Raw genomic sequence first — 14,458 nt, 5'->3', positions numbered from 1 at the left:
ATACTAAACCCCTAACGGAAGGGATTGTGCCTGATATTTATATGATGAAGAAATAATCTGTCAATCAGTTTGATTGAGGTCTGGAGCTGGCATGTCAGTTAACTACTAGTAGTCTGTTGTTATTTATGTTTTATTGTCATTTTATTTATTTTCTATTGTTACATCTTTTGACATCGGTATCGGACTTCTCTTGAACTGAATTTTATTGTGCCTATTGTTATGCGTTTAATTTCTAGCTAGAGGTATAGGGGAGAGTTGAGATCTCATAAACATGTTAAACCCCGCCGCAATTTTGCGCCTGTCCCAAGTCAGAAGCCTCTGGCTTTTGTTAGTCTTGTATGATTTTTAATTTTAGTTTCTTGTGTATAATTCGGAGTTTAATATGGCGTTCATTATCACTGTACTAGTATACATATTTTTAGGGGCCAGCTGAAGGACACCTACGGGTGTGGGAATTCTCGCTAAATTGAAGCCCATTGGTGACTTTCGGCTGTTGTCTGCTCTATTGTCTGTTTGTTTTCGCTTTGACACATTCCCAATTTCCTTTCTCAATTTCACTTGGATAGAGAGACGTCTCATTAACACTCATATCACTTATATTTACTTACCAACATGGTCTCCCCAATAAATAAAAGTTTTACTGATCATTCTAACTATATACATGATATGATATTTTATATCACACGTCAAAAGCAGTTTCGAACACATTCATGAGCGTGTCTTTATTAAGAAATCTGAAACCTAAAAAAATGAAATCAAGAAAATTTCTGAACGTGGAGACGTTGCGGTCAATAAAAACAAAAACAAAAACCATACAAAAAAGATTTCATGTAAAGTTAATCTCGTCTGAATTTCAAAATAACTTCGAATTGTCTTTAGAAAGTATAATATAATATCAAAACACTGACATTTATGCTTATTAACCAATCTGGAATTAACCGTTCAATTGCGTTGATCGTGATAATATCGACTACTGGACTATTAATACACTTAAATAAACTTTAAACTATTTAGCTTTGTTATTTTTTTTTTGTGTGCACCAAATCGCTAATAATTGGAATGCCAGGATGGGTAAACAAATCTATATAGCCAAACTTGACATAAAAGAATGACCAAATTAATTTCGACTTTGGTCTCGACCTAACGTAATAAGTCAGATCCACTAATTGATCTTCTTTGTTCATTCTGAATATGGTCTTGAAAAATGCAAATGTACCTGACTGATCTCGACTAGTATTGGCCTATCGCTGCCTGTTCTGATTCAATACATTCAGATTGTCATCTTTAAAAATTCTATAATCGTTTCAAATCAACTTGGATTATTGCATACGTTTACAGCCAGCCTAATTCTGTTTTGTTCAAATAAAAATCCAGCGTTTTTACAGTTTTGTTAATTGTGGTCAAATTTAAGATCTCGATAAATAGGTAAAAAAAGCTAGGATTCCAGGTCAGTCTAAGTTTTGGTGGTCACCTTTAAAATTTGTATTACATCTCAAGCCTTGATTTTTATAACACTATGCAGCTATATCAATTCAATATTAATCTTATAAAATGTTTGGTAGTTTTGTTTATTTCTGCCAATGTTTATGAGTTACTAGTAGATAAAAGCAAAAACCTCAAATAAGGACTTGTGAGTAGTCACCTTTAAAAATTGTAATTACTTTTTTTCAAATATACTGGGATTTTTACATAACTCTACAGCTAAACTGTATCTCAATTCTTTTTTACTCTTACATATTGCGAGTTTATTTGGTACTTTGGTTTCTTTTGGTTCAGTTAAATGATTTATTTGATAGATGAAAAGCTAGAATTTTCGATTCAGACTACATTCAGAAGTTCATCTTTTATATGTTGAGAGTTTTGTTAATCAACTTCGATTTGATAAAATTATATAGCTATCCAAATTGTAAATTGATCTTATGAAATCCTATTTTTTTTACATTCATCAATTTTTTATTGCACTCCTTGCTGTTTCAACATTTATTTAATATACAGCATTCCATCAAGTATCCCTGTTACATACAATTATAACTGATATCCAGGGAGAATATACAGTAAAACTTATCTTATTGTATACATAGCCATTTCATACATTTCTATTTCCTATAATTACTTTATAAATAAACATAATATCATATAAAATCTTATCTCGTCGTAAAATGTACGGAGACAAATCCGTTATCGGTTCCTTTAATAGAATTTTGAAAAATATGAAAATATGAATGAGATACAGCGTGGTTACTGTTTCTGTTAATCTTTGTATACCAAACTGAAAATCTAGCTTTTTTTCCATTTCAATAAATTCGCAGAATTTGACAGAAATTGAATTTTGCAAGATCGATGAAGAGTTGAGATGGATAGATCAGCCGAGACTTAGCGTCAATGTCATTAATGAGTTGATACAGGTCGATACTTGTCGAGACTGGACGATCATTTGTAAAAACTTATAAAACAGTTTTGTACTGTCCGTCCCGTATTTTTTGGTTTTCCGCAATTAAGGATGTCTGCTGCTCAGTTTCAAAATAAATAACTTTTCATTAAACTAGTATATATTGATAGGGAATAAATTGAGGAATCAAAAAAGCAAAAAAAAAAATAGGGGTCAATGTGCTTGTTTTCGATATATAAGACATTGGAATTTTGGCGGGAAAATGTTCTCTCTTGATTTTTCCTGGCTTTATCATTGACTATTTAAAGTTCTCAAATACTAATAAAAAATAAATAAAAAATATATAAGACTTTTACAAATGACTTATAATTATACTTGTAAAAGATTTATAAAAAGAAAAATGGGGGTCCATGGGGATTTTTTTTAAGGCATTTAAATGAATAAAACAAGAGGATTCCGAAAATCTGACAAAAAATCCAAAACATGACAAGCAGACATCCTTAAGCTGATATCCATAGTACTTATCCTGGTAACGTTCCATGTTATGAATTTACAAAATGGAACAAGTAGATCATATCCGGGAACCATTGGGCAAAACAACATTGAAACTATGAATAAAATATAGGCGAAATATAGGCGTGGTATGTTTTTTAAACTACAACATCAAGAGATGGCAAATGATCCGAGTTCCCCATTTAAATCTTCAAAGTCTTACATGTATAAATAAGGAAATTTTAAAGAAGCAATATAATGATACACAATTTTTAAGTAGTTTAGATAGAGTAAGGAAAAAACTTCTATTCAGCAGTAATTGACTAGTCATAATTTCTTGGATTGACTAATTAATATAAAAGTTGAAAGAAAAAGAACATAAAAATATAAGGCTTTCGTTAACAGTTTGGATTCTACATTTTATATTCAAACTCGACTTAACCAATGGTATTTGCAATCATTAAATAGTATAGTATGAAATGAAATGATATGACGTCATATATGTAAATCAATATAATTATGTCGGTCTGCATGCAGTAAAATACGAAAAGATAATGTATTGGGATACATACAGTGTCCACTGTCATGTATGACACAAGATATAGTCAATATTTGGATTTTCGCTAGAAAAAACATTACAAATTTCGTTTAATCAAGTTCACTTTCAGCTTCAATTTTGTACAATAGGCCTCAAACAAATCCAGAGCATTTTGTAAAGAGTCCTGTGTTTCTGCGAAAATGATGGCGTCATCAGCATAAACAGCTATCAAAGGTACTAGGATAATAATTTAATAAGCCAGACGCGTGCCTCGTCCAAACAAGACCCAACAATGACGCTTAGATCAATATAGTTGTAAACCCAAATAAGAACAAAGTTGAAGAGCACCGAGGACCCAAAATTCCAAAAAGTTGTGTTTTAAAGGACTAAGGTTCTGGAATAATCAAAGTTTTGTAACAGGAAATTTATAAAAATTACCATATAATTGATATTCATGTCAACACCGAGGTACTGACTACTGGGCTGGTGATACCCTCGGGGACGAAACGTCCACCAACAGTGGCATCACAAAGTGGTGAAAACAATAATGAAAGGTATCAGGATTATAATTTAATACGCCAAACGCGAGCCTCGTCAACACAATAATTTCAATAATTAAGGCATAAAGCAATAAAAATATTTGAAATCAATCCAAAAAACTTTCTAATTAACTTTCAATTATTATTTTGGATCAAGAAATCTTATAAGTCATTTAAAATAAATTGCTTAAAAGATAAGATCACTTGGTTCCAAATTCACGTGAAACAATTTTGTTATACTTTTCAATATCTTGATCATATAGAGCGGCGTGTTATACTTTAAACATTAATATGTCTCGTACTTCTTGGAGAACAAACTTAAAAGACAGTTTTGTAGTTCTTTTCAAAATATTTGGATTTTCCTCATAGGTCAATGTAGCCGATATTTATGTGTTTTTATACTGGCTATTCACCACGTGATGTATCTACGAAAATAAACACAGATCTTATTTTGGAACCGTTAGAAAAAACAATATATATACATGATAAATAAATAACATATATCCCCAAAAAGAAATGTGGGTTGTGAAACAGCTGGATTTTGTCCCCAGCTGCACCTCAAGAGTTGGCAGAAGATCCGAGCTATTCTAACTTGGCTTGTATACATGTAATTAACATGATTAAGGAATATCTTAAAGTAGCATTGATTCAAAAAGGACCCCAAGTCTATTCTGCATCTACAGTATTGTTTTCTTGTAAACAAATGTTGAAGAAGAATACATAATTTTATGTATTTCACGTTTTAAATTCAAATCCCTCTATTTTCAATTTAATTCAAAATAAGGTAAATAAGTATAACTTCTGTTTAGCAGTAGTTGAATGGTCACAATGTCTTGGTTAAACCAAATAGGAGAAAGGTTAAAAAAATAACGTCGACAGCTTAGCATTATGGTAGGCATAACACGTTTAGCCACAGAATATTAACTTTAATCAATTCTTAATATCATAAATAATTTCTGAGAAAGTTAACAGAAAAATACATAAAAATGAAAAGCACTCGTTGACAGATGGGTTGTTTTTTCTTTCAAACTGGACATAATGAAGTATTTTCAATCATCAACTTGAATCGTATGAAATAATATGACCATGATGACGTCAATTATGTAAATCAATTTAATTATATCGGTTTGCACGCAGTAAAATAGAATGAATCCAGGAAAAATGTTGGATATCAGAATGTTTTCGGATCATATAACGATAAATATGGTTTTCCTGGCTTTTTAAGGCTGCACATGATGCTTTTTGTTTCTCCTTACGGAAATATCAGTGATTGGGGACTGTGTTCAATGTCATGTTTGATACAAGATATAGTCATGTCGAAATCACAATGCCAATGAATTGGCTTCCTTATCATCTTTCTTGAACCGATTTAAAAGGTTTTTGTTTCAAAAGGAATTTAAGTGTATGTAGATATTTATATTGCAGCTATCAATCCAATGCGTATGAAACATTAATGAGCTCATTTTATGGTATTAAGTTTGTACATGACTTTTTTAATTTTAATAAGTATATAAGGTACGTTATGCAGTTGGATTCCAGGCATGACCAAAATGATCGTATGTCTTATTCAATTATTGTTGAATTGTAGAGTGTACAAACGAATTTTCATAATGCTTGTTTGTAGCAGTCTGACTATAGGAAAATTTGAAGGAAACAAATACATGAAATCAGAAGTTATAAGCGTGATAACCCACATTGGACCAACGATGTGTACCAATAAGTGTAAAAGTTTCAGGTGAAATATAAATTCAAAGAAATACTCGTGCAATACTTAACTTGAAAATACGAACGTTTTGTTAAAAAAATCATACAAATCGGAACATTTATTTCTCTTCAATCGTAGGATCAAAATAAAAAAAATATGCAGTTATTACTAGCGTTTAAAACACAAAAATGACTATAAAATGATTTGAAATTATTTAAAATATCAAACATTATATTCATTGATCATTACTGATAAACTCTAGTCAAACCGTAGCATTGAAATAAATGATGAATTTAATACGGTTATCTACAAAATTAATGTGATTCCAGGACGTCGTTACCATCAATGACATAAAAGTTATCTGTAAACAAGATACGTGTAAATATTTTTGTTTTCGGATTGCATGTTCGTGTTGAAGAATGATTACTTTATTGGTGTTTTGAGAAATACTTAAAAACAATCAAAAATTACACTTTTCGGGTTTTTGTAGCGTTTTTGATTAATTCACACGTTTTGTAAAAAGAAAACGTAATGAAGTAGTTAGTTAGAATAGATATAAATATGTCCTTTTCAAATAACATTTTAAGAATTGCTCATGAATATATATTCTAAAGGATTTTGATTTTCAGTTTAGATGATATTCACATCTAATTATTATTTTTTCAGTGACTGTGCATTAGCGGTTTCATCTAATTTCGGTTTTAAATGTAAACTTAAAATAACACGACGAAATGCTACTGTGAGACCTCAAACGTGAAAGTAGAACCCTTTTCCCCTTATTCTCCTCATGTCAAGACAAAAAATTACCAAAGAAATAATTGTGCTATCAAATGGAGCCAATTCAATCTCAATCTCAAAGTGTTTTAATCACAGGGGGGTGCATCTTTTTATATATGGAGCAGGATCTGTTTACCCGTCCATATCTCCTGAGATCACCTCCAGTTTTTTTTAGGGTTCGTGTTGCTTTGTCTTAAGTTTTCTCTGTGGTGTCTTGTGTCTTGTGTACTATTGCATGTATGTTTGTCTTATTGTTATTAGCCATGGCGATGTCAGTTTATTTTCAAGCCATGAGTTTGCCTGTCCCTCTGTTATTTTTCGTCCCTCTTTTATACGAGGAAGTAACTCATCATCTCTATATGTATTAGAAGATGTGATATTAGTGCAAATGGCAGCAAAGAAACCGTTAAAAAAAAACCAACACATTGATAACGAGATATTTTGTACAGTTCTTGTGTGATTTAGGCCAAATATACTTAGATGAAAGTAACAAAATCTTTTTTTTTTATTTAAAGATAAAAAATACGCATCCATGCATGTAAATAACGAGATGTGTAAAAAAAAAATACTCGTTATTGTTGCATAGAGAAAACTTATCAGCCCAAATCGTGGCCAAATGATGGGTTGTTAATTTGTCATTATTTCACTGATAAGGGGTAGGACAAAAGTATGGAAATTCTGAAATGAGAAAGAACCGGGAATAAGATAGATGGATGAGTCACAGAGGTGGTTACCATGAAAAAAAGGGTTGTTACAACAGTGATGTTCATGCTCGACAAAAAAGGGGGGTTGAGGATCAGAATACGGAGTGAGGTAGGAGTTGAGGGAGGGAACTGGGAATCAATGCCCCCTGTCCTCCCCCTTACTGATATCAATAAAAGAAAATGAGGAGGGGTCATGCATGTGTTCATACGGATACGATGGATTTTATGTAAAAGTGTTATCTAAATATCTAAGTAAAAGACCCCCCCCCCCCCCCAACACAATATATAGATATAGGAACAACAAGCTATTCAATAAATACAAGTTTTATCGTATAGAACAGACGTTGAGAAATAAAGCGTTCAATCACGTTAATACTTACGGTTTTAAGAAAGCATGTTACAGATGCATTACCTCATAGGGAGATTTTGGAAGTCCACAATTTTACTTACTTGAATTGAACTTTAGTCCTTAGACCATTGAATATGATTATTCCAAACTGGGTGTATCATAATAAAATGTATTCAATCAAAGTATTTTAACTAGTGTTAGTATGTCTATTGATTAGGTTAAGCCATTTCAATTGACATTTAATTGTGTGTTCTATGTCGTAATGTTACACAAATGTTTTAGATAAAGGGGATGGTAGTATCTATTAAAACGTTTTTTGTTCGCACCGTCCTAAGTCAGGAATATGATGTTTCAGTAGTAAGTTAACGTTTATTGATGTGGGTGATAAGTGTTCTCGGGTTTTTTAGTTTTTTTTATAGATGAGACCGTTTGTTTACCCGTTTGAATGGTTTTACACAAGTCATATTTGGACCCTGTCTGACTTTTTCTGCGTTTCGATGTGAGCCAAGGCTTCCTGTTGAAGACGACCGTACGTTGACCTATAATGATTTACATTTATAAATCGTGACTTGGATGGAGTGTTGTCTCATTTTCACTAATGATGGAAGTATTAAATGACCTTCACCTATACAGCCCTCGCCCAGTTGGTATTGACACTCATACCACATCTTCTTATATATAAAATGTATAAGGCTCTCAAAGAAGGTTATAAATGATTTGCAAGGATGCAAATACTAAATTTTATAAAAATATGAACCGGAAATAAGTAATAGCAAAGTACAAAATCGGAAAAATCAAGTCAAAGTTTGAGTGTGAACCCAATTTCAATTTCATTAAACAGGAACCTTAAATCAAAAGACCCCATGTCTCTACTATAGGATACATGAATTATATAACCATAAAACTCCAATAAGATGTCTTTGTAACCTTTCAACTAAAATTTGTGTTACGAAATGTCGCAACTAACAATTTTGTAAAATATTTTGTCGATATCGTAAACGATTTCTGCAAATAAGTTATATAAAGACAAAACAAATTTTTAAAGAACTTGACCTATTGTTATTGTACCGAGAAACTCAATGGTCTCTCTCAATTATGGTTTGCCAATTAGAAATGCATTTCACTCATATCAAATACCAAAGGAAAAACCACACTTATATAAAATAATTTTGCCGCTTTGGCCAATATTAAACAAACAAAACATCTTGAAGATATAACGAGCAATTTGATTTGTTTTTCTTTTCCTCTACGTTTGTGAAGTATTAGAAATAACAGTGTCCAGGAAGATAACTCTTACATGAAAAAACCTTCGATAAAGCCATAGGTCTTTATACAGAAAATTGGACACACTTAAATTAAGACCAAAAGCAAAAGGTTTTTTCCATGAAAAGAAAAGAATTGGATGGCTTACCTATAGATAAATATATAAGATTGATGAATTGATCGATGTGTAAATGAGAAAAGTTTGAACTATATATTTCAGATAAAAGCATCTGCATTCCGGCCTAGTCCTTGCTCTAAAAACAATAAATGTAATGTTTTTAGACACAATAAGCCGTTTTGTATATCTACAGTTGGTGAATGTGAGTAAAAAACATTATGTATATAAATTAGCAAGGTCAATGCAGTCGTTTCGTATATCTTTCTTTTTTTTGATAGGTTGTTGATTTATGTTTTTCCTTTTTGTTTTATGTATTTGTTTATTTACATATTTCTTGCAGATTCAAAGAAATGAAGTACGACAACATATTTGTGTTAAACCGGACGTAGCAGCGTGCTTTGAATAACACATCCTAAAACGGAGACCCTTTTTCGAACCAGTGTTATGTCAAAAACGTCTCGTCCTTTTTCTAAATAAATAATTCACCGAACATGCCAATACTCAGCTTGTTGTTGAATATTTCGTATCAACTCCATAAATAATACAGGATGTTCTCGCAGTAAAGATATAAATAATGAAAAAGAAACAACTCGAACTCCCCTGAAAACCGGGAGTGTAATTACGCGTTGTTGTTTGATTTAATTTGACATTGTAAATGTTAAATTTTAAAAAGGAATTTCCATGTGACGTGGCACGATACTTATACTTCCCGTCATGTTATCATTATGTTGTTGTTCTTCCGCACTTTTTGAATTCTTTTCTTTCGTTTTTGATATTTGTTTATATGCTTTTTTTGTTTTTCTGTGTTGACATATTTAGATATAAGAAGATGTGGCATGAGTGCAAATAATACATAATAATCAATATAATCAATATGAGATCAAAGAACTGTGTCAACACAAAACATTGTTCAGACCTAAAAGCAATTTTTATAATGATTGAGAGTATAACACAATATTGACTGCTGTATCCTTTTTTATATTTTAACAAATTATGTCTAATTGTTTTGTTCGCATATTGTTAAACGGTTTAATTGAATCTGATACACTGTCATACAATTCAGAGTTTTAGATAGCCATAGTGCCAGGACTAATCCATCATTTTCTATATAAGAAAATGTATGTACCATGTAAGGAATATTCAGTTGTTATTCGTTGTATTGATGTGTTTCGAGCATTTTATTATGACATTTGACTATAGAATTTCCTTTCAAACAGTTTTTTCGGAGTCGTCTTTGTTTTAATTATTTTACCTTTTGTTGCGTAGGATAATAAGCAACCATATTTTTCAACAGAGTGAACGATCTTACAATTTTGCTTTTAATTTACATGGCCAATTTCTTACACTTTATCGTTTTATATTCCTACAGTAATTTTCGTTAAAACCATAAGATCAATAAATTACCCTGCAGCATACCCAAACAGCGATAGGCGGAGCTGGAGTCTTAATGCTGACAATAACACCAGACTGGTTCTGAAATTTAAAGCATTTAAGATGGAGGCAGGTCCCGAGGTCCTAAGGGTAATTAGAAAAAAACATACTGTTAATCATGCACTATATTGAAATTGTAAGTACATGTCTATGATTTCAATACATTATAAGCAATCAAACCCAACAAAGAAAAAAACACAGCAAAAGACTACAATATAACACAAAGAATCCAGATATTTCGTCTAGAAAAAAAATAAACGAATAATAATGGTGTTTTTCGTCTTCTGACTTTGGAAAAGGGAATAAAAGAGAAGCACTTTGGATTAAATATTGTTATATTTGAAGAGGGGGGATAGGACCTTTATCGGGACTCCTGGATCGGGTGATTTAAAGTTCGGGATTTCGGGATTTACCCCTTCGTGATACGGGAATTCTTTTTTTCAAATTTTGGGATCCGGGATTTAACTTTATTTAAATTTGGGACCTCGGAATTTCGTGTTTTTAAGGCCTGGATTTTGGGACCAACAACCTTATTATTTTATTGATAGCAACAACAACAAAAACAATGACTAGCAGGTACTGACAATGTGTATTTGTTTACCATTTATTGCTGCTTTAAGTCAAAATAAAAAGAAACGTTCATTGATTTATTTGCTTTAGATTTATGATAGGCTTGGTGGAATACAGTTGTACAGTTTGACGGGATTCTTAAATCCAGATGATATATGGTCTAAAGCAAATGGTTTCTACATCACCTTCAGGAGTGACGGTTCGGTAACTTCTTCCGGTTTCTCTATTGATGTATATAAGACATCATGATTCACATCTATCACCTTATTCGGATATGTGGAAAACAAAATACTGTTGAAATAATCATTTTTATGTTGTGACTTATATATGGCAAATCATGTTCATTGGCATGTGCTTCTTTTATATTTAATAAATTATTGGTGTTTCTGTTTAATTAAAAAGTTTAATCCGACATACTTCTTTCTCTATCATTATCTTTTGACAATTAGCATTGCATTAGTGTTTGTATTTTATGTTGGAGATTTGGAACCTCAAATATTAATAATGGAGGTGTGTCATATAATTAAAATTATCATTTGTCCTACGCAAAAACAAAACCAATGGTTATATTTGATGAAGCAGAGCAAGTTGTTCTCAGTCCAGCTACCTTTGTCTTCTTCTGATTATCAAGAACATTTAAAAAACACATAAATTTTTCAACAACTGTGAGAAACGCAGTTATTTTGATTGAAACTAAAAACACAAATGTTGACCTCTTTATAAGAATGATTTTTTAGGTATTTTTTCACATTATTTCGTAATTTACAAAAAGACTAAGTCACATACGCGATCATTTTACGGCGGTTAAACATGTACAAGGTATTGGCATTTTCATAAGACGTTAGCTCAAAGATATATATACTGCTGTTGTGTTAGAGTGTGGTTAGTCGTCTATCGATCCTCGGCCAGGACAAAACAAATTAAGATTAAATGGTATGTGATGTTTCACTTTGATGATGCTAATTTGTTAAAAAAAAACTACAAAAATACTGAACTCCGAAGAAAAATCAAAACGGAAAGTCCTTAATGAAATGGTAGAATCAAAAGATAAAACACATCAAACGAATAGACACATGTCATATTATGACTTGGAACAGGTATTTTCAAATGTAGAAAATGGTAGATTGAACTTGGTTTTATAGCGCGAAACCTGTCACTTGTACGACAGTCGAATCAATTTAATTATATTGACAACGATGCGAGAACAAAATGTCAAAAATAGGGGTACGAAAACCACACGACCCAACAAAAAGCTAGGGGTGAATTTGGGTGCTCGGAAGGGGAAACAGATCCGTCTCCATATGTGGCACTCGTTGTGATTTTATAGAAAACGACTACTACTGTTCAAATCGTACATGCTGTGGGGTATTTTATTGAAATAAGGAATCCAACTAAAAGACTCTATAACCCTTCTTCGTGTTCTTCGACCTTAATATGCCTCTGAATTTCCCAACCTCTATGATAGGTATGTTGTTTTACTTGAAAGCAAAAACAACAACCAAAGTAATGTGTTTGTTGAAAAAATGCTATTGAATTCTTTTCTTTGAAAACCAATTTGCATAAAAATGTATGTTAATGATATTATATCATGAAATTGAAATATATAAATTATAACCTAATAGAAAGTTTGTACTTAGTTGAACATGTTGAACAAGGTTATGCTTTGTTTTGTCTAATTTTGCCTTTTCAACCGTTTCATATTCAAAGTGTCACTACCGAGTCTTGTGTAGACGAAAACACACGTCTGACGTAACCAACTTTGCAAAGATGAGTATATCTATTTGAACAAGAAATACGAAAAAAATTGGTAAAGCATGTATAATAAAAAAGTTAAGAGTTGGAGTTGATACACCAACTTGGAAAATCAATATTGTTCCACGACACTACGCAGTATGTCATACATGTATGTTTTAAGATTAACTAAAGAACTTACTCTTCCACCACTTTACTGAAAACCTAATTGTAACTGCTTTACAAATATAGTTTTATTTCTGATGTGAAAAATACTCCAACAAATAAAAACTCACGAAATCTCACAATAGTGTTGCAAGTGGCGTTAAATACAAATCAATCAATAAATCCGCGTTACATCCTTCTTAATCATCTATATCTGATTAATCAGCATTGAGCCTACCTCAACTTGAAGAAAATTGACTTGGAAAGTAGCTAGATATATGATTGGCGACAACTTCGGTGATTTCAAGAGAGTTATAGAATTCCAAATATTTTCCCACAACTCAAAATGAGAGGCTCGTTACTCTGTTTTGGTCACATGTTTTTCATAGTTATGAAGAACACATTTCGGTCAAGAAACTCTTGGTTTCGTTTGTATATGGATTATGCCTACCTCCCCCAATAAAAATGCAAATATTACAATTCCTTAATCACGTCAACCATTTGTTCGCTTATAAATGAGTTGTGCATGTTTGTTGCCAAATGAACCCTTATCTACTTATGTAGGATTAAATAGTGTCCCCGATGAAAATGATAAAGGTTCACAAATATGACCTGTGAAATTTTGTCCAGGACAGAATTTCATTATAAAATATTGTCCACTTCTGTGTAAAAGTGTCCCTTGAAAGGATATTCTATTTTGACTTTTGTTGGATATGTTTTCAAAGTAGAATCATGTTTCATCACAAACTGGTATAGATTTCTTGACATTGTCGATGATATTTTTCAGATATCTTATTACAGGTCTTATTAACCCCAAGACGGCATCCACTCTCATTATGGCATAGGTAAAACACCTGTTTCAGTTTGACTTTATGAATTACAAGTTTTAATGTTTTCTTCTGTGTTTTTGTTTGTCACCAGGTATGTAAAACAAAGTTTTTAGCATTTCTTTTAAATGATCTTCTTTCATTATTATCAAACTCTGGGGAGTATTATCCATCACACACAAAGTCATATTGCTTTTTATATTTACCAATTTCCAATTGTGTTTACATCTGTGTTGTTTTGATTTAAATTTCAATTATGATTTAATTAATTGATTAAAACATTTCATGTTTACAAAAATAAGGATTTTCTGATCCCAGGCATAAATTACCTTAATCGTATTTGGCACAATTTTTTGGAAATATGGACCCTCAATGCTCTCCATCTTTGTACTTGTTTGGCTTTATAAATATTTTGATATGAGCGTCACTGATGAGTCTTATGTAGACGAAACGCGCGTTTGGCGTATTAAATTATAATTCTAGTACCTTTAATAACTATTCAATGATTACTAAATTATTTCCCTTTCCATCTTGTACCTTGAATCGTTATGATAAACTTGTATGTCACCTATTCATAACGTTTTAGACCCAATTTCGTTTAAAAAAATTATGATTTCATCCTTCTGATTTAGCGAATAATAAAATTTAAAGCATTTTTATTTAGATATACATGTACAACACATCTTAGATATCCGCCAAAATAAATTGTAAAGAACACGTTTATTTTTGAACCAAGACAGTTATAGGCTAGATCATCTGCAATTGTTATTTGATTTATATATTAAATCTACTCTCAGGGAAGTTATTTAATTATAAAGGCCAAAGTCATGTGTTACAATTCATATGAACAAAGTACCTAT

This window comes from Mytilus edulis, chromosome 12, assembly GCF_963676685.1.
Source record: "Mytilus edulis chromosome 12, xbMytEdul2.2, whole genome shotgun sequence".
Classification (NCBI taxonomy): Eukaryota; Metazoa; Mollusca; class Bivalvia; order Mytilida; family Mytilidae; genus Mytilus; species Mytilus edulis.
The sequence above is the reverse complement of the archived record's forward strand: the minus strand, read 5'-3'. Positions refer to the sequence as shown.